Source organism: Ptychodera flava, assembly GCF_041260155.1.
Source record: "Ptychodera flava strain L36383 chromosome 3 unlocalized genomic scaffold, AS_Pfla_20210202 Scaffold_25__1_contigs__length_14229661_pilon, whole genome shotgun sequence".
NCBI classification, from domain to species: domain Eukaryota; kingdom Metazoa; phylum Hemichordata; class Enteropneusta; family Ptychoderidae; genus Ptychodera; species Ptychodera flava.
Window position 1 is genome coordinate 3853511 of NW_027248279.1, and position 21670 is coordinate 3875180.

Genomic DNA, 21670 nt, shown 5'->3' on the forward strand with positions numbered 1-21670 from the left:
TACACTTTCCTACTGTCAAATCTGTATGTTCTTCAATATTGTTTTACGAGTTAATCATACAGTGAGCTGTGTCTTTAATAGGGCGTTTGAGAGAAGTGTGCTTGACCGTGGTTCACAACTTTGAAAGGTAATCTTATAAAACGGCATCGGACAGTGGTAATCGGGATCTGCCAGCCTAGGGGGTCCAGGCTATCGTAGTCACTGAAGGTCTGCAAGGATTGTTCATTTACGGCCAGTAGTAAGATAGTGAAGATGTCTTTTCTGCTACGTCGACAGATACTACTACATTTTCTGATAATCTCGCCCACTTTGCTCGGTGAGTACTTTTTTACCCTCCACTACTGCTGTAGTGCGGTTTTCATTACGATCATTATCGAACAGCGTGCTTGTATACACCACATGGCCAGGAATTCAAAGGTAAAACACAGCTATATGAAGGAGATGGCATTATAAGTCTTAACGTGGCGACTCGGGTTCATATCAACTTTACGGAAGTCTTATTTGCGTCCATGGTCTTAGCAGCGTAACTACTGGTTCAAAATCAACGTCATGGAGACTTCAACTCTTACTTTGTGTGTTGTCATGAATAGAAGTGGTCTAGGGGGTGGAGGTATTTAAAGGTGGTGATAAGAGTTATTTATGGGTTAATATCCTGACGGGCAGCGACCGACATTTTAATTCGGTCAATATCCCTGTAATCCGACGCACTGTGACCCTTGAAACACTGACATACTTTAAACGAAGACTTTCGTGTTTAATGGTAGTAAATCGTAGGTTTAAAGATGCTTTCATCGACGGTAATAACAATATACCACATTTTGCCATTTTTGTCATTGTTGAGTTAGGATTATCTCTATGTACGAAGTACTCCGACGGCTGAGCCCCTAACTGACTGACAACTCCGACTGGCCGAGCTCACATCTGGTCGAATTCTCTTGTAAGGTTTCTAGTCATTGACATGTGGCAAAAATGATGCGGCGACGCGATTTCTTTCATTTTTGTTTTTTTTTGTGGAATTTGATACATTTTCCCCTTTTTCCAAAGGGGGAAATGAAAAACAGAAAAAAAGAGTTGACTCGCACACTTTGAAGTGATGCAGGGGATGACCAGAAACAAATAATATTTTTTGGCCTAATTGTATTTTGTCAATATCCAGCTGTGTACACATAAATACGTAGGGATTTGTTATTCAATAGTTCAGTGATAATCGGAGGGCTAAAGGTGCGTGTTCGATAAATAACGTTGACAGTGTTACCGTAAATCACCACTACAGATATTTTAATTGCAAACCTTAAGAATTCAGGGATAAAAAGGGCAAAATAAAATATATTGTCATTCACGATGATGACTATATCAATAGTAGCAGCTAGCAAAGCTATTTACGTTGCACGGTAGGCAACATTTTTCTTTTGTATCACATCTCGTCTAAATTCTCTCTCAGCCTCGTTGAACAGAGTGTTTAAGGTCGACTCCCGTATGCTGCGCCCTTCATGGCCGGTCAATATGAGCAGAGTGTCTTCGGCAGGGAAAATGCAATTTCTTCAAAATATTCCGGCTAACTTTGAAAATTCTTTGTGAATTACGATGACCTGGCCAATCTTCGGCCCTTCATTAGCAATGATACATGACAAGTTTATGTAAGCTTGTGGTGTGCTGCCGTAAAACAATGAGGAGCTTCGCAAAACGCACGTTTTAAGCAAACTAAGGTGATGGGGCGAGCTACTTTACGATAATATGATTCTTCATTCAAGTCTGTGTTGCCGCGTGGTAGAAGTTAGGGTCTATATTTTAGTTGTTATATTCTAAAACCATGGTATCCCTCGCCAGACCGAACAGAGGCTTCCGTCTTTTGATTTATACACCTCTGTGTCTTTTGCATGTGTTGGGAGATAAGTTCCACTTGTCCCTTATGTACTAGGAGAGTTAGAACACTGGCGTGAGAGCAATTTATCCTCTCACTATACATTATGGCGATAGAGAAATTATGATTATTATTATTATTATTCTTTATTTCAGGACATAAGCCCATACAGTAAAATGTACAAAAATACAACATCAAATCTAAGAAATAAAAAAGTAAAATAAACTTAATGAAGAATACTCTTACAATGTTTCCAGAAACTGGACTGAAAATAAGAGTCGGAATTAAAACAGCTGCGAATAATAGCGTTATCGCTTTTCCACAACCTTTCACAAAATGCAATCAACAATTTACGGTAAAGCGAGGTAAAATTCAGAATATTTCTACTAACAAAATTTAAAATAATTTATACTTGTATCACGCTTCAGATTAAATATTAATCTCAATGCATTATTGTACGCTACTTTCAGTGAAGACATTTGTTTGACACTGTAGTTATACCAGACATTGAGGCAATAAACGCGATATCAAAAATCTTATAGAGAGTCTTCACTTTATGTGAGCAATTGCCAAAATTACGTAAAAATAAAATTAGCTCTAGCATAAAACAACGCAGCTGCCGTTGCACATCAGCATCATCTGTACCGGAAGAAGACATAATATAGCCAAGATACATTTTTGTACACACAAACTTAAGAGGTTTACCATACAGTAGTACACAGGGTATTCTCAGACTATGTGCTTTCCAGGACTTTTGGAAATTTGCCATACATTATGTCTTTGCAGTATGAAAGATAATGTCGTGCTCATTCCCATAATGTTCACAAATGTTACTTAGTTTCTGTAATGCTTTAACCGACGGACAAATCAAGACTAAATCATCGGCATAGAACAAATGGTTAACAATGGTATTTGCCAGGTGACAACCCACACCGGCCGACTTAAGCTTGCAAGCATGCTTACATGGCAAACAGTTTGGGTGAAAGGATACTACCTTGACGAACACCGTAAATGTATCTGTTTGAAGAATAGTACTGAAGGCATGTTTTTGATTCAACGAATTGGAGGTTGCTCATTTTCATAACTAGTCTGGAGAGCGCATGATATTTCTTCTTTGCGTAACCTTATACTGATGGAAGCATGGCTGTGAGAAAACATTTATCACTAAAAACATGTTTTGCTCTGCATTTTGTGTGTACGAATGTTAACTACACTTTTCGAACGGAGGTAATATATATCAAATAAAGCATTGATGACAATATCGATGAGACTCATCATCTCAGTCTTTATGGGTGTTGGTATTCAATCACTCTTCCATACTCGAAAAAGCATCAAAGCCTTAAGACTAAAATATCGCAATGTCAATCAAAGCACTAGCAATCCTCATTGAAATGTTATTACTTGGCTACCTGTTTTAACATTTGTACATTGTTTTGCTTTTGTTTGTGTTTGTGTTTGTGTTTGTATTTGTTTTGTTTTGTTTTTGTTTTGTTTTGTTTTGTTTTGTTTTGTTTTGTTTGTTTATGTGTTTTTTGTTGCTCTCTTTCCAGTCAGCACATAAAACTGTATGATTGACCATAAAGTAGCTGAAATCGGTAAATCGATCACTTTGTTATGTGAAGTAGAGTCTAATTCGAAGACTGTGCAGAGATGGTTTATGGGAGAGCTTCAATTGACAGACGGTGATGGCAGTGTACTTCCTGGATACCAACTTACTGGTAACGCTTCACGTGGACAGTACAACTTGCTGATAGAGAAAGTCTCCTGGAATTATAGTGCCGTTTATGTCTGTAAGAATACCGATTCAACACCTCAGCACAGGGCCTGTTACAATGTCACTGTGATAGGCAAGTTAAACCATCTCCTTCACTAAATTAACATTATTTATGTAATCAAAATTTGCTTATTTTTACGTTTGTATCGACCAAAGGAAGATTAATTTACTTATATAAACGAATACATGAATGTTCATCATGACATCAACTGTTGAAATGTATAAGTCATATGTTCCAATACGGCCATTGATTTGTATCACCGGGTTTTTTAGTTGAAGAAATCAGAACATTGACAGATACAAATTCAGAATTGATGACTTTTGGTTTCCAACTCTAAATATTCTTCACAAAGTAAAGTATATTGTTTTTTTACGTGCACATTTATTTATACATTCAATGACAAATTCATGCTTTGGCCAAATCTTATATTTTCGTTTAATTTTCAGATTTACCCAGGGATTCCGCTAGTGTCAGTATGCATTCCATCCAAATGATGTATCTATGTTTTATTAGCTTGCTGATTATCATCTGGTGAGTATGAATATTGTCTTGCTAATTGCCAATACGCTTTAATATGTCCGTCCGCTTTCTTATAATTGTTTAAAGAAAACCGGTGACAAGAACATAAGCAACATATCTACATATCAGTGCGTTTGACCACCATTGTGCGTATGAGACGGACACAATCCACGTACAAAACAAACGATTAGCTTGGGTATGACGAAACATTTCAAAGTCACCGACTCATTGATTAATTACCTTAAACCAGCATTGGGCAGCCACTCTGTCTGGACTGAAAGATACACTTGATCTAAAATGTAACTGTTTTTACAATTTCAGCTGAGAGTTGAAGAACTGACAAACAGTTGCGGTACTTATGTGAAATGCACTGTAAATGGCATCGGTGCACTTTTAACATTATGATCTGAGTTAGCTATCATTTATCGGTCAACCATAGCGGCATGATCGCGCAGGATATTGCAGAAATCAAATACTTTAAAAGCAAAATTTGAAAAAAATAATACGTGTTTTGTGCTTTACTTGCAGGTTCTTTGATCACAGGGTAAAGTTCGTATGAAGTTAGAAAACTTGTCCAATTCCAAGTCCTTCGTTAAACTCTATTTGTATAGCTCTTTCTGTATAATAATTTAATGTAATTCAAAGCTTTACATTTTTGAAGACAAGTTAATTTATGCTTATTGTCTCACCGCAAACGGAGACAGTTGCATGGTAGCTCGCATTATGCCAAACCATTTTAATACAAGAGCAATATTAATCTTCATTGACTGACATTCTACCCGATGATCAACTGAACATGGAAAAACAGAGTAAAATTGGAGAGTCAATCAATAAGTTTGTACTTGATAGGGTGGTTTCAAGTGCATATGTGTACAATAAATTTGATTTTGGAATTTCGCCGAAAATGTTGATTCACCATACATTGGAGTGACATTTGAGCCTATGAGAAAACTATGAATAAATTTTTACAATACTAAACTTACTAAATCTGTGCTTTTAGAAGTGTTTGACAATTGATATAAATTTACTTAATTCAAATATGATGCTTGAAAGTTCAGATGTTGACAACAAATATGATACTGGAATTTCACCCAAACTTATTATCTCACTTCTCATGCTAGTCTACATTTAAATTATTTAAAGATTCCCCTGACATACTTGCTATATGTAAGTATATATTATATGTGGCGCTTGAAATCGGCATCCGTGTGGGACGGACGTAAACTAGGGCCCTCACGCCTCCCGCGGGAAGAGCGGACACAGACACACACACGCCGAGAGAATTCGTTTGGTGCGCTCAACCGCCGAAGCGGCCACGGTGTCTTTATTTCCCTACGTCAAAGATAGATCAAGTCCATGTGAGTTGCCGTGTCAAAGGTACAACAAGTTTTAAACTTTAAAATAACTACTCAATCCTAATAAATCTTCTCGATAAATACAATAAAAGTTTGCATGATGCATGTTTTGATGACGGATGGCTAGGTTATAAGCTGATAAACAAACGTTTAAAGAGAGAGCGCTTACCTATGTCAAAGATAGATCAAGTCCATGTGAGTTGCCGTGTCAAAGGTCAAACTCGGGGACTTTCCCTTACACGTCTGACACAAGAGGGCGTTTATGGCAGTTCCCATTGAGTGTAATGTATAGAGTTTTCATATGACTGAAACTATGAAAATGCATGCTTAAACAAATGAATAAAAGAAATTCTAACCATAAATTTATTCAATGCAAGTAACACCTGGCCACATACTCCGCCAGTTTATGGAACGATGTCCCTATCGTTCAACCATAACACCTAAAACTATATCACCTATTTAATGATTCTTTTAAATTACTCGACCGACACACGGTCAGTTTGACTTGTTTTAACCCATGAAATCTGAAAGTGTCCTCACGAAATGACACAATAAGGTCATGCAATAGTACATCAATCTATTAAGTTTCCGTCTCACTCTGACAGATATCGCTGATCTGTCTCCTCCTGTGTAGTTTCTTCTCCTGTAGACTGGTCACACAACGTTGCCTCGTTTCCTGCGACAGAGCTCTGTGCTACACTCAACTCTCCATCTACATAGGTGTCTGAACATGACTGCATCTGTGCTAAGTTTGATTCTGGTGAAGTAATCACTACACTTTGATCAGACTGTGATGCTTCATGCTGAGTCTCACTACTGCACTGAAGGGTGTACTCTCCTTCTCCTGGCAGTATTCTTGAAATGCAGTCTTCTGCTTCTGCCTTTTCCATCGTTTCATTTTGTGCCGGATCTACTACGTTGTCCTGCACTGCTTCAGTGAAGTGTCCTGTACCACACTGCATTTGATTTTCTAGTTTTGTCTCCACAGCTACTAATGGTACAGTTTCAGCAACTGTGATCTCACCGTGGTATCCTCCCATATTGTCTACTGCTGGACCAAGGTGGACTCTGTCATCTATTGGCTGTATCTCATTCAATGGTGTGTAATTAAGTATGTGTGTCTGAATGAGTTCGTCATCATCTGAACGATCAGAACCATAGTCTCCTACAGCTTCATCTGCCGTTTTACATGATTGGTCCCAATATCTCTCTTTCCTGTCAATCTTTTCTTCTAAACGGTCAATCTTTTCTTCTAAACGGTCTGGATTTGGTGTCAAGAACATGCAAGGCTTTAGCATGTTTCTATGCAAAACACGCTGTTTTTCAGTGTCCTGTGACTGAATACATAGACTGGAATATCTGGTTTTTTACTGATGACTACATAAGGGGACAGGTTCCCACTTATTGTTCAGTTTATGCCTTCCAAGAACTGGGCACTTATCTTGAACAAGAACTCTGTTTCCTGGCTGTAGAACATCTTCTTCCTTCGCTTTCTTGTCATATGTGTGCTTGTTTTCTCTCTTGATACATCTGCTCTTTTTGTGGCTTCCTCATAAGCGATCTGGAGTCTGTCACGCAGACCTGAAATGTACTCTGAATACTCGACTTCCCCCTCTTGGTCACCCAGATTGACTCCAAAAGCAAGGTCCTGTGGCATACGTGGATGACGCATGAACATGAGGTAGAATGGGGATGTCCCTGTCGACTCATGCCTGGTACAGTTATATGCATGTGTCATGGCACTCACGTACTTCTTCTAGTTGGCTTTCTGAGATGGATCCAGGGTTCCCAACATGTCCAGCAGCTTCTTGTTAAATCTCCTAGTCATGCCATGCCCTGTGCATGGTAGCTTGTAGTACGGCTTTTAGTTGTACCTGCTCAACTCCTTTATAATTTGGCTCTCGAAAGTCCGCATGGATCCTATTAGGGAAACCATAGTGGGAAATGAACTCTTTCCATAAAATCTTAGCAACAGTGATTGCCTTCTGGTCTTTTGTGGGGTATGCTTGTGCGTACCTCGTAAAATGGTCCGTCACAACTAGTATATTGTCCACTCCACCCTTCGAAGGCTCTAATGTGAGGTAGTCAATGCAGACTAGCTCAAGTGGTTTTGTTGTGCGAATGCTGACCAATGGTACACGGGTTGCAGTCGGTGGCGACTTCCTCAGAACACATTGCTTGCATGTCTCACACCAGAACTTAACATAACTCTGCATTCTTGGCCAATAGAAGCGGGCGCGTACTAATCCAGAGTTCTATCAAATCCAAGATGTCCATTGTTGTTATGCAGGGCTTGCAGAGCATCATCAATCAATCTCTGTGGGAGTACTAATTGCTTTGTCTCCATCTTTTGCTCATCCAAGTAACACCTGTACAACAATCCATCTCTTATCTGCAGTCTATCCCACTGTTTCAGCAATAGGTTGGTGGTTTTGCATTCAAGAGCTCTCTCCCGTCGACTTGGCCTCCTACCACGCCAGGGCGTCCGCATTTGTTTTGCTCTTACCTGGCCTGTACTTTATCTCAAATTGAAGACTGACAACTCTGACACACCATCGCTGTCGTGTCGCATCCAGTTTAGAAGTAGACATCACATACTTGAGTGGGTTGTTGTCAGTCAGAACGGTAAACTGGTTGCCATAGAGGTAATCCTGAACTTCTCACACTGCATGAAAACCTAATAATTCAGATAAATTCACATTAATGAGTTGCCTGCATGAATCCACATGAATACAGGCCTGCTGAATACAAAAAAAATTATTCTTGACTGTATTCATCTGTATATGCACTCTTCAGCTAAAATACAGGCAATAATCCATGTTAATACAGTAAGTATTATAGGGTTTTTATGCAGTGTCAGTGACTGCCCATTTCAGACACAAGAATTCAACTTATTAGCTGGATATCTAGTCTCAGCTGGGTTCAATCCTCTGCTTGCATAGGCTATCACACGTTCATGCTTGCCTTGAGTCTGTTGCTAGCACTGGCACCAAGTCCATCTATGGACGCATCTGTCTGTAGCACGAAAGGTAGACTGAAGTCCGGGTAACCAAGGACAGGTGCTGATGTCAACTTTTTCTTCAGTAGATTGAAAGATGACTCACACTCTTCAGCCATTGGAACGGTTGGGGTTTACACTTCTGAATGTTCTTCCCAATCTTTTTCCGTGGGTCTCCTGTCGTCAGTCTGTACAGAGGAGCAGCTATGGCAGCATAACCCTTGATGAAACGTCTGTAATATCCAGAAAATCAAGGAACTGGAGAACTTCCTTTGGGTTTGTTGGTCGCTTCCAATCTGTCACCTTGCTGATCTTCTCTGGATCGGTTTCAATAATAAATAATTAAATAATTAAATAATGTTAATGGATGTACAGGTGATGCAAATATTGTTGAAATGTGGCGTAACCATTATCATGATATTTATAATTCTGTAAACAATAATAGGGATCAGGAATTTGTTTTAGATGCTATGAACAGTTGTTCACTGCAAGACAATTTCACTGTATTACCAGGTGACATAAGTGATGCAATTAGTAGGCTACAGACTGGAAAAACGTCTGGTTCAGATTATCTTGCCGCTGAGCACTTTATATTTGCCAGTCAGAAAGTTTCTGTTTTGCTAAGTATGTGCTTAACAGCTATGCTTGTCCATGTAGTTTGCCCTAGACGACTTTCTAACACTATCCTTGTTACAATTATCAAAGACAAAAATAGTGATATTACAGATAAAAACAATTATCGTCCTGTTGCACTTTCCACTATTGCTTCTAAAATAATTGAACTTGTTTTATTGCGTCACATTGATTCTTATCTGGGAACGACTGATAACCAATTTGGTTTTAAGTCAGGACATTCCACTGATATGTGCGTCTTTATTTTGAAGGAAATTATCAATTATTATAGACAACATGGTAGTAATGTATTTATTACATTTATGGACGCCTCTAAGGCTTTTGACAGAGTGAACCATTGGACGCTTTTCAAGAAATTAATTCAACGTAAAATTCCCATTTACCTTGTCAGATTTCTTGTCAAATGGTATCGAACTCAAACTATTATTATTCGTTGGGGTACATGTTTATCTGAGGGTTTTACTGTCACTAACGGTGTAAAGCAAGGTGGTATTTTATCACCAAAGCTCTTTAATATCTATATTGATAATTTGAGTGTTCTCTTATCAAACTTGAATACTGGCTGTAATATTGGTGGCATTTTTGTTAATCACTTAATGTACGCGGATGATATCTGCTTGATTAGTCCTTCTGTCAAAGAGTACACAAAAGTTAATAGATCTCTGTACTCATTATAGTGATATTCATGACATCATTTTCACACAGTAAAAAGACTAACTGTATGTGCGTGTTTGCGAATCACAGTAAGATTCAGCGCATTCCATGTGTGTATCTGAATGGGGTTAAATTAACCTTTGTTGTTAAGAAAAAACATCTAGGGTTCGTGTTAACTGACCATTTCAGAGATGATGATGACATTGAGCGGCAGACGAGATATTTTTACGTAGTAGCGAATATGCTAATGAGAAAATTCCACATGTGTACTTTTCATGTTAAATGCATTCTATTTAAAGCGTATTGTTATCAGTTGTATGGGGGACCAATATGGAATAGCTATTATGCAAATGTCTTGAGAAAATTGAAAGTTGCTTACAATAATGCTGCACGACTGTTATTGGGTTATGAGAAACGGAGCAGCGCGAGTCTAATGTTTGTATCTAACAGAATAAGCAACTTTGATGCTCTTCTGAGAAATCAGATTAACAGCCTGAGACAAAGACTTTTGAAAAGTAGCAATGCAATTGTACGAAATGTATGTAAATCATTGTACTTCAACTCAGAGATGGTAAACACTGGAATAAGTTACTCTATGTTTAAATGTCTGTTTAAAAAGAAACCCATTGGATTATGTATGTAGATATAATCAATTTTTCTATCTTTTCAACCATAATTTAATTTTGTAACTGAATTTTCATACTATTGCCTTATTTGACTATTATATGGACGCTCAAGTCCGAAATAAAGATATAATAATAATAATAATAATAATAATATACCATCCTGCTCACAATATGGCCTGGGTATCCAACTCGTTCTCTCAGCAAATGGCACTTTCCGGGGCTCAACTTGAGCCATGTTTTCTAAGATGCTCAAATACCATCTGTAGTCTCTCAAGGTGTTCCTCAAAAGTCTTTGAGAAAACAATAATATCATCCAAATAAATCAATACACTTTCAAAATTCTGATCACCAAAACAAACACATCATAAGCCTTTGAAAAGTCGCCGGTGCGTTCTGGAGGCCAAGGGCATGCGGTTACACTCATATAGTCCCATTGGCGTGGTGAAAGCAGTCTTTTGGCGATCTTTCTCCGCCATCTCAACCTGCCAATAGCCTGAGGTCAGGTCTAGTGATGAGAAAAAATTAGCGTTGCCCAACGCTTCAAGGGCCTCCTCAATCCTTGGTAGAGGGAATGAGTCTCGTACAGTGCGAGAGTTTAGCTGGCGATAGTCAACACATATTCTCATACAACCATCTTTCTTGCGCACAACCACAATAGGGGATGCATATGGTGACTGGCTAGGCTGTATAACTCCTGCTTCTGCCATCTCTTCAATAGTCCGCCGGACTTCTTGATAGTTTGCAGGGATTATCTTACGATGAGGCAATCGTACAGGCCTGTCATCTATCAATGGAATCTCGTGCTGGATTATCGATGTCCGCCCATAGTCCATGGAATGCTGGGAAAAGACATCTTTGTTGTGATAGAGTAATTCTTGAACTTGCTGCAATTTCTCCTTACTCTGAATCGTAGCTTGTGAGAGATCTACCTGAGGGTAGTCCGGCTTCTCTACACATGAACGTTGGTGGTAGCATCTAACACGGTCATGCTTGCTTGTAGACTGGCGTCTTTTCCTACCGACTGGTCTCCCATCAACATCAACTTGGCGTCTTGTTGGTCTGCTTCTGTTGGAAGGGGATGATTTAACTGTCTCCGCTGCTGGTTTATGATCCATCTGCAGTGTCTCAACAACCCTTCCACCAACAAACACCTCACCAAGTATTGTGTTAGGTCTGAGGACTACTGGTCTGGTGGAGATGTTACAAAGTCGCACTGTGACTCTGCCACTCTGCACATTTGACAGTGTTCTTCCCACCAGAATTCCACTGGGCAGGTCTCTGTCTTGTGGGCTTTCCACTAAAGCAGTGTAATCTCCACCATTTGGTCCTCTTGACACACGACAACCGATATGCACCTCCCGTCCTGGGCCAACTGTACGAGGGCGTCGACCCTTGAACTTTGCATATCCAACTCTACCTCTCTTACCACCAAAGTCATTTCGTCCGATCTTGGCAAAAGCACCATACCACGTTTCAGATTTCTTCTTTGTCTTCATTAGGTAGCTTCTACCATATTTTTCTCTTTCTTCATCTCTACATGCCCTTATCAAATTAGTTCCTATAAGTAAGGGTACATCCTTTCTATAGTCATCCACAGGCACTACAAATGCAGGCACTCCTTGGTAAGTATGTCCTAAAAAGGAAATTGCTAGTCGAACAACACCACTGTGGGGGACACTGTATCCACCTGGTCCTTCAATTTCAATGTCACTGGCTTCAAACTCTTGGCTACGCAGCTCTGGGTGCTGATGCACAAAAGTCTCAGTAACCGTAGTAACCATGGATCCGGTATCCACTAGTGCAACGCAGGTTACACCATTTACCTGGACAGTGTCCTCATTTGTCGGGCCAACTAACTGCTGGTGTGGCGCTGAGAAATTAGGTGGAGAATCCAACATCTCGCTGCCCACTTTACTAGTCTGGTCCCCTACAAGTCTAGACTCTGGTGTGTTCAAACGCACATCATCAGGGCTGTCCGTATTGTTGTAGCCCATGGGTTGCCCTCCTGCCATGAGCTTTATTCGTTTAAAGGAGGCGCTGTCGTTGTGGTATCACCACCTGATTTGGGAGTGGATGCACATCCCCTGGCGTAGTGCCCTTCTTGCCCACACAGATAACATACGACTGGTTTACCATCGCGACGACTGGAGCGTTTGTTGATCAAACCTTGGTTAGCTTCCTGTGACTTCCGACCACTATCCTTGTTTGGCACACCTTGTTCAATCTTTTGCTCCACCGTCATCATCCTCTTGCCATACTCCTCCTGATTCGCTGCTATCTGCCTAACCATCTCGGTCAGCTCTGCAATTGCAGTGGTTTCTATATCACCTTTGTTTCTATGCTCATTGCCCTGCTTTGGCTGACTGGACCCCATCGTTTGCTGTGGCTGATTTTGTGCTTTATTCCTTGACTTGTCCGGCATTTCTGCTACCTTCTTATTTTCACGTGCCATATACCTTAACTCTTCCTTCAGCACTTTGAAACACATACCGCGAGGTTTCATGGTGCAAGGCGTTGGTAAACTACACTATCCTGTAATCCTGCCATAAACTGCTGAGTCAGCTTATAGTCCCTGTCCTGGAAAGGTATTCCACCATTTTGTTGTTCTTCTATGGTGCGCAGAATGTCCTCAAGGGCAATTGCATATGAACGGGCTGGTTCATTTTGTCTCTGATAGCGCTCGTAGAATGAAGCCATTGGATCAAGAGACATCTGAAAATCACCGTACTCGGCTCACAGCTCTTCAAATGCCCTTTCTGGTAACTGCTCATGAACAGGCAAATTTAACACCAATTTCCTTGCTTCACCACTGAAATGCCTGACAATTGTCGGAAACTGCAAACCCAATGGCATCCCGCCTGCTTGTAGCAAGTACTGCATATCACGTATCCAGTCCTCAATCAGAAGCTTACCATCCTGAATTCCACTGAATATGGGTACATTTCGCAGCCACCGGACACCATGTTAAACTGCTGGTTGGATATAGGTGTAGTGGGCTGCCATTGTTGTGCAGACTGGTTTGCCTGGTTTGCCATACCCTGCCCAGGTTGCATTGTGGGAGTTGGATACCCTTGTACCACAGGGGTCTGTCCAGTTGGAAATGCATAGTGGCCAAACGGTGCGCTAACAGGCATGGCAGAGTTATTACACATCTGTCCACTTGACAATGTATACAGGTTAAACTGGGTGCCAGCAGGTATGGATGAGGTATTGTACATCTGTTGCCCTAACTGGTGGTCTGTTGTAGTTAGACGAGGCATTACCTGCATGTTGCTGTGGGACTGAACGATACAGGGTACTGTTTACAATTGTATGTGGGCTAGCTGATACACCTGGCTTTGTACTGGTGTGTACTGATTTACTGTGTTTTGATGTGATTGCATCACGTTGTTGCCTGAGGTGGTACCCGCAGCAGTCTGCACTGCTTGTGGTGCTGGGTTTGGAACAACAGCTGGGCTATTCAACAGACTGCCACCATCACTGCTCACAGGGTGTACCTGTTGGTTGGGTTGATGTAAGACTGTTGTTTGCTGACTGGAAACCCTGCGGGTTGCTTGTTGTGTGTTAGCTGTGTTGGGAGTAGAAGTAAGCGGTTGTCCCTGCTCGTTCAACACAGTACATAAACTATGATCATAATGTAACATTTTGTTTTGTGGTTGATGTGCAGCATGTGATCTACCAGTTGCTGGTGTCATACTATAATTTGTTTTGCCCGTAGGCGGATGACGTACATTAGGATTCATCGCTGGGGTGGACACACTGGTGATCTGACTTAGTGGTTTGCATAGGCACCCCATCTTCTACACAATTTGAAGTGATGGGTTCACCCCACCACCGGGCACTAGACTGTGTGCCATGATGCAAAACTGATACAAAGATAGATACACAATATAGTAGGATATAAAACCTTACAGTGTGCAAGAAAAAGAAAAAAAAAACTTTTCTACACAGTAATACTAATATTATAAAATACTAGGAGCAAACACTGTACAATGTCTCCAAATACACAGAGGTAAACATGTGCTGTAGCTGTAAAATAATACCTGTGAGTACACGAAAAAAACTTATACATCGGTATCACACACTGTGTATGTTCAATAATAGAACATTACACTGAATACCCCTTTGATATGAATACTATGTTACAGCACAGTGTTGCTAAGATGTAACTGTACTCTCCCTGAAATGTGATCACTGACCCAATTAAGCAACACTTTGTACACCTTGTCTGTTGCTAAATATTCTCACAGTATGCTAAGTAAAACCAGTATTTCAAACTGTGTCATACAAAAATGGCTTGTTTGTTCAAGTCCACAGTTGTCCTGTAAACTTCACTGTTGTACACTGTAAATATACTAAAATAAGCACTGTGCACCACCAAATGTCAATACTGAAAAGACGCTGGGTGGTTCTATTCTAAAAATAGTAACATTACTCTTGTTCCTTCAAACTGTTCAAAATTTGCAAAAAAACTAAAATTCGAAAGTATGAAGCTGTCACCGCTTTACAAAAATTATTTTACAATGTCTGGCTTTCAAACAGTGCACTGGTAGTAATGTTCAACGGCTGTACACTGGCGCTTACTGTCTCTATTCCCTGGCTCACTGGCTGTACACTATACGCGATCAGCTGATCGATGCAAATGTCCGTCTCGCGTAGACACCAGTGGCAATACTCATAGTCCTCCCTATGGTTTGGTCGCTGAGTTGCTTGGTAAAACACACTCCTAATCGATGACAAACACACTCGCACTCCCATCAAAAGTTCGCCGGATACAGCCCTGCTGAACGATTTCTAAAGGCAAACTGTCCTCCGGTCCTCAGTCTCTATATCAGACACCGTACGGCAGCACCAATCACGTCGGGGTCACCAATGTGGCGCTAGATCGAACATTCATGTGGGACGGGCGTAAACTAGGGCCCTCACGCCTCCCGCGGGAAGAGTGGACACAGACACACACACGCCGATAGAATTCGTTTGGTGCGCTCAACCGCCGAAGCGGCCACGGTGTCTTTATTTCCCTATGTCAAAGATAGATCAAGTCCATGTGGGTTGCCGTGTCAAAGAGTACAACACGTTTTAAACTTCAAAATAACTACTCAATCCTAATAAATCTTCTCGATAAACACAATAAAAGTTGACTATAGATCTCAAGTAACACTTTGATGCATGTTTTGATAACGGGTGGCTAGGTTATAAGCTGATAAACAAACGTTTAAAGAGAGCGCGCTTACCTATGTCAAAGATAGATCAAGTCCATGTGAGTTGCCGTGTCAAAGGTCAAACTCGGGGAATTTCCCTTACACTGTCTGACACAAGAGGGCGTTATGGCAGTTCCCATTGAGTGTAATGTATAGAGTTTTCATAGACTGAACTATGAAAATGCATGCTTAAACAAATGAATAAAAGAAATTCTAACCATAAATTTATTCAATGCATGTAACACCTGGCCACATATATATTTAAGTGTTGTTAGGCTGCAATAAGTTTCTCGATAAACAATAATAGTGCTCTCAGTAAAATATCAAGCCAAACTATAAATGAACAGGATATTACTGATATTGTCCCATTTGCAATCACATATAAAAGGTTTGGAAACAGGATGACTTCTCTAACCTGTCAGGAAAACTTATCACAATTACTAAATTTGTATAAAAAGGGACATTAGATTTACATTTTGGCCAACCCAGCATGTTTTGTTCTGTGTATCGACTACAGTTTATTCTTCTGTTCCTAACAGCATGCCACAATAACCAAATTCTGTTCAGCAAATACTCTGTATATGAAAGTGTAAAGAGCTTAATCATCCAATTGATGACAAGTGAATTCTAGTCCGGACTTGAATTCACTTTTAAACAATAACAGTCCTTGCTGTACTGGACTTTTCATCATGCTTCAGGGAGTAGAACAAAAACTGCAGAGGGTAAACAAAACACAACCACCTAAAATTAGCCAAACATTGTAGCTTATATTACTAACCCTTAGCATTTTATACCAATCAGAGACATTTTTGTTTTTAGTACTCCTTTAAGTCCCCATATCCTTTGAAGTGCCCACCAACATACCCTTAATATTCTCAAGCATATTCCTGGGCATATTGAATATGAATGACATGTATCGAGCCTTTCTTAAATCACGAATTTTCTGCAAATTACATAAACGTGATCATGTGACAATCAGAATAACGTCTCAAAACCGTCTACCGGTACAGCACCCACAGGACATTAGTCACTAGTCTTAAACGTATCATTGAAAACGATCAAAGGCCCAAACGAAAAAATCGCAGAAACCATTCGCGAGATTGATACAACAGCTTTTGATCGAGCAAATTTCGACCGAAAACACTACAGCCTTCTAAACTGTTAATGTTAAAATCTTTTTGAAAAATCATGTCATTGTCTGAATTGGTAAAATAGTCGTATCGCATCGATTCACAGGTAAATCCCTGTAAAAGTTGAATAAATTGAAGAGTATTTTAAAACTGGTTTCGGATTCACTCTTTGTGATACCCTGCTTCACACTCTACGTCTACGTCCGGTTCATTTCGCATCGATAACTGCACTAGGATCACCGTTGGCGACATAGCACAAATTGCGCTGCAGCGCGATGTAGTCGGCGTCAGCTTAGCGAGCTTGCTGGACGCTGGCTAGTACAAGGCTATCAACACCGTGACGAAAAGGAATATCTAAAAAAATGTCTGTATCCAAATTCCATCTAATACGAACAGTGAACTGTCACTTTATTGAAGAAACACAGCTGTGCAAGCTTATGGGCTCAGACCTAGTGTGATATTACCTATTAAAATAACTGAAAGTACATGGCCTACCTTGAGGAGAAAGCATGGAATTTTGCCCAAATATTAGCAAGATGAATCTTCAAGCCGGCGAATTAAGTATATTATTCGTGTCGGACATTGATGGTTGTAAATCTCCCTGAAAAAGTCCATAAAACCCTTATTGATTGTGTTCTTCAAATGTATCGCTACGGTATTATAACTTGAGTGTACAGTAATATAAATAATCTTTGAAGCAACACCGGGAAAATAACGTTCAGGAAATCCATTTAACTGTGTGATTTGCACAAAATGTCATTTGTAGGAATGTGCAGACCTTCGCCAATAACTACAAATTGTTTCTGTTGTGTTTTTTTCCTAATTTTTAGCAAAAAAGTAAATATTACTTAAGTAACAAAAACGTAAAGTACATGACCTAATTAAAGAGCGTGAGTATTATGACATATTATATTATACTTTTGTCAATACCAGTGAATTTTGGGGTGTTGTCACACCTTTAGATTATTACAGATAATGTACGCCATTGTCCTGCATTGCGGCCCAAAGATGTATTCTACATCCACAAAAATGCGATGTATAAATCTAAGTAATAATGTACCACTCCCGGCCAATAATGGAGTCAAGCAAACTTTGCCTGTGGCCTCCACGATGTGTTCGACGTCGTCTTGTACATTACGTCTTGCAAAGTTGGCTTGCGTCCATTATTGCTTAAATATTAGTAATATGAATCTTTAAACCAGTGAACTACGTATTCTATGTGTAAAATGAACGTTGTTTGTCGGACACAGGTGGTTTTCATGTCAGCCAAAGTCCCAGAAAAGCCCCTGAAGAGCCTTATTGATTATGATCTTTACTAGATCATTTAAGTGTTATAACTTGAGTGTCAGCAAAATAACTTAATCTGGAACAAGACTAGTGAAGGAACTTTTAGGAAACAGAATCAATTGTGTGATTTGTACAAGTCTTCATTTATAGACACGTCAAGAGTTTAGGTCAATATTAACGAATCAGATTTATTTCTACGGCAAGATGATGACGCAATACCCATCATCATATGGAAACGCCCTCTTCGAAATATTTCCCCTGTCGCAGTTTTTATAACTTAGTGTGTACTAAAGGCCGTTCACGATCCTATTATTCAATTTTAAAGTTATTGGTGGTTGTGTGGTCGGCTGAAGATATTTTATGATCTCGGATTTTTTGTGAAGCCAGGTTAAAATTGACAGAAATAGATAGAAATGTATTTTGAAAAGAATGGAAACAAATTATATATGTTTAATATAAATTTTATATACAACGCAATTCTGAAATTTAGAAACAAATAGGCATTCAATTTCATTACTTTGACTTTTGTGAAGAAAAATTGTTTAATTGAACAGACAGCTTATCTCGTGTGCAAGGAATGTTTTATAAATGTCATATTCCACTGAAACTAGCGCCACCAGCGTTGATTCATCTCACTGACAAGAAACTCAATTAGCATAACTTTCGTGTTGCAGTACAATATGAAAGACTATATTAGAGTTGAGTTCAATTGGATTTGACTCCCTTGACACAATGACAACACATGTGATTTAGAGCGGGTCTATCTTAATAAGGGACTGGACGTAAATTAGCAGGGGGGAGGGTCGGGGGGATTTCGCAAGAGAGTGGCCAAAAAAGCATGACCATCCCCCAAAATTTAGTCCAAAAATTTATGACCCTCCCCCAAAGCAAGGCTGAAAAATGTGTGACCCTCCCCCAGTTTAAAATTACAAATCGATGAAATCTTCAACATTCAAAAATTGAGGTGAGGATTTACAACACAGGGCAATATAGATGGACACCAGCAAGGGATGCCTGCAATTTTTTTATTTGCTTCTGCTTGTGACAAGAACAAGTCTAGATATGGATGTCAGCCTTACCTAAAAATACTTTCAATGACTCGATGTCAGTCAAATTTGACCAGCATGGGTAACTAATCTTGTAGACAAAAATCAGGATAATTCTATGGTACAGATTTTTCAGTATTTTTAAGAAAAGGGAAACCCCTGATTTCTCTGCCTACACAATATGAATTTTGATTGTGATGATAACTCTTACACTGTTTAAACCTAGTAAACCAATCACCAGATAAAGGAGCACTTGTATTCTTATTTCCAGTGTGGTATGGGTGGATTGTTCTGGGTAACACCATAGGATAAACTCTATGATTAAATTAATTCATTGTTTGATTTTCTGCACAAGTTTGATAAAACGCTCAATTTTCAATGTTGTCAGCACACTTGTAATTGTGGAACAAACCACACAAAAAACAGTTTAAGACTTCACTTGACACAAAAATGACACCACTGCTCAAGTGTCATCAGTCTAGTCTGACAAACTGAATCATAACTGAGCATATCATGCTACAATACAGCATCTAATACTGAAAAATTCTGAAACCTTATGAATTTATGTAACTCTGAACTGCAAAGTAAACAACAAAACCAACATCTTGTCCATACACCATTGTTTCAAATTACAGTGACTGACAGGCAAAAATAAAAAGTAACAAAACAGCAAACATTGAATTTAGCCATTTTAATTAGCCATTAAAGGGACGAAGTCACTCATTTTTGACAAAATTTTGGTCATTTCAATTTCTGTTGAATATATGCTTTTCTGCTGCTCACTGAAATAGGCTACATTTCAATCTCTGGCTGGCACAGATCAACTCAACTCAACTTAATAATTTAATTTAAGGTATGTACCAAAAATTGTAACATAGTAAATTTCACATGTTACTGTGTCTTATAAAAAGTGAGAATTGAATTGCAATAACCAGAGAGTGAGCATGTTTCAGTGAGAATAATCTATCAAAAGAAATTGAAATGGCAAAATTATGTCAAAAATGAGCAACTTTTTCCCTTTAACTTGGTACATATCTAGTACAGATTCTTTTAATTCAAGTGTAAAGCAGCAGGACCATTGCACTGTTGAAGTATTAAAATGGTGGCGATGAATATTTTTATATTTGGTGCATTGACAAGATGGTACTGTAAAAGGTTGACAAAAATAACTTTTTTCAAAGTATCATAATATTAGCCATTTCTGAACAGGATGTAAGGTTACACCACCATGTGAACTCATATATATTTCCAATATTGAAGTGCAGTCCTCTGCTCAGTGCCGAATCATGTACCGGTATGTTGTAAACCATGGAGTATTGAAAGTACTTAATTTAATGATTATTTTCACAGATATGTTTCACTTACAACTGGACTAAATTGTCACTACTTCCAATTGTGACTGTGAACATCATTCTAAAATATTCAAATAACTTCAACGCATTCAAGTTTATTACAAGTGTCGCGCTGTACAAAGAAGATCTCTGGACGTACACTGTAGATTTTAGCCTATTATTTTCAGGATATAAAGGTCTGTATGTTTAAATGATTGGATTATGAAAAAATATATTAAGGATCAGAAGGATGTTGATATTGCAAACTCGCAAGTCTCGGTGTTGTTTTCCCAAACAGGAGCATATCAGTATCACCGTTGAGCTACCAAGCTCTGCATGGCAGGGCTGTGTGTTACCGGCGTTATAGCATACGGCTGCTACCACAGGCTGTATAACGCTGGTAGCACACAGCCCTGCCATGCAAAGATAGGAGCTACTGCACTCTTTTGGTAGTACCGTGGTATCATATATTGCTTTATGTAGCTGCAGTTCCGAAGCTGAAGGTTTTGCCTCTTTCGAGTTTAAGCTTTTAGTTTTTAGGGTTTGATCAAGTTGACATCCTACCTAAACACTAGTCCAAATATTGTGGTACAACGGCAATATTGCCCTACGCTAGGAGGATTATGTGTACCACTGTTGCTACGCGAAGGCTACTTACCCAGAAGAGCTCTCTACTGGGTGCATAGGCCTTCGCGTAGACTCTCCACAGTCGCTGTGCCTTGTTTGTGCGCGCCGCGATGGGCCTGCATTCGAAGGCTGTGCAGCTGTGAGCACGCGCTGCCAGACACAGCGACTGTCAGTTCTTGCAAGTATATGAATATTCATAAGGGTAGTGACGTCAAAAGAAAAAACTATCTAACTGGGCGGAGAGAATATATACTAGTAGCTGGTAGACCTATATACGCGGTATGTTTTTATTTTTCATTTTTAATTTTATTTGGCTATGCTACCTGTCATTTTTGTTTTGATTAACGGATGTGTGGAGTTCTATAAAGTACCCGGATCAGGCAGAAATCCGACCGGTCGCTTGCAAGAACGTCCAGACCCTGGGATTCGCGTCGCGTCTCTGAAGGGCGCGCGCGTGTTCCAATAGGGAAGAACGCGAATCGCAGGGTCTCTGCCAGACTAGCCTTCGCGTTGCGACTGTGGTTGCACCTGTGTGTTATGAGTATGCCGTTGATGGAGGCAATCAAAGCAGCCAATAGCTGAATACTCTTACCATTCTCGTAGGGCTTAGACTGCTACCCCAAGTCA

General features: G+C 39.7%; 1 long non-coding RNA gene across 1 annotated transcript; it reads left to right on the forward strand.

The window, feature by feature from the left end:
- Positions 1–233: 233 nt before the first annotated feature.
- On the forward strand, positions 234–5965 carry LOC139125558 (uncharacterized). The gene is made up of 4 exons (XR_011550273.1): positions 234–316; positions 3412–3708; positions 4083–4167; positions 4684–5965. It is a non-coding gene; the product is annotated as an uncharacterized lncRNA (long non-coding RNA).
- The last annotated feature ends 15705 nt before the right edge of the window (positions 5966–21670 follow it).